The following is a 799-nucleotide window of genomic DNA, read 5'->3' as shown; positions in this document are numbered from 1 at the left end:
TATGTGGAAGGAAACTGTGACCTAGGAAAAGCTGATGGCATAAGATGTAAGTACAACTCCTCCGGCTTCATATACAAAAAAAATTATTGCGCTAGCTAGCTATGCAAAACGGAGCGTGCCCGCTCCGACCAGCTTTAAAGGGTTAAGAAACAAATACTAAGACATGTCTTTTTTCTCTTAAGAGTTGCTGATTAAAATGGTGTTTGAGTGTTGGACGTCGTGGAGCTAGGGCTGGGCGGTTGGACGTTAAATCAAAATTGTGATTAATTAAACATTTTCAACAGGTTCGAATAATGAATGATTATGATTGTAAGGCAAGCACACAAAAACTAGGTTTGTGCTGTAAATACACTAAAACTGAGATGGTTTTGGTATTTTCCCATAGTCGTCTAATTTTTGTTTGATGTTGTCTTTACTATAGCCACATATATGTCCAAACAATGGAAATGGTAATTATATTTGGCAGTGTGTTATGTTTCCTCCATGAAGGGGGTCATGCATGCCACAGACTGGACATAGACTGGACATGGCAGAGATAGTACATAATGGATGAAGAATATAATTCATTTTTGACTTACTGCCCAGGCGTATGTGGTAAATTGTTTACAATAAGTAACCCATCTTTAAGCATCAACTGACAAATTTGTTTGATTTCTTTCCCTCTTTCAGAGCTCTAGAAACCCAAACATAAAGGGTCTTGAGAAGACTTTCAGGATAGATGTTTTCCTGATGTTTTTCCTGAGAGACAACTGTAAAGCATACAAATTTTTGGAAAAACAACTGTCATCAATCGGCTGCA

The sequence above is a fragment of the Pundamilia nyererei genome, unplaced genomic scaffold (assembly GCF_000239375.1).
Source record: "Pundamilia nyererei isolate P.nyererei 1_Seehausen unplaced genomic scaffold, PunNye1.0 scaffold00298, whole genome shotgun sequence".
NCBI classification, from domain to species: Eukaryota; Metazoa; Chordata; class Actinopteri; order Cichliformes; family Cichlidae; genus Pundamilia; species Pundamilia nyererei.
Note: the sequence above shows the minus strand (reverse complement) of the source record.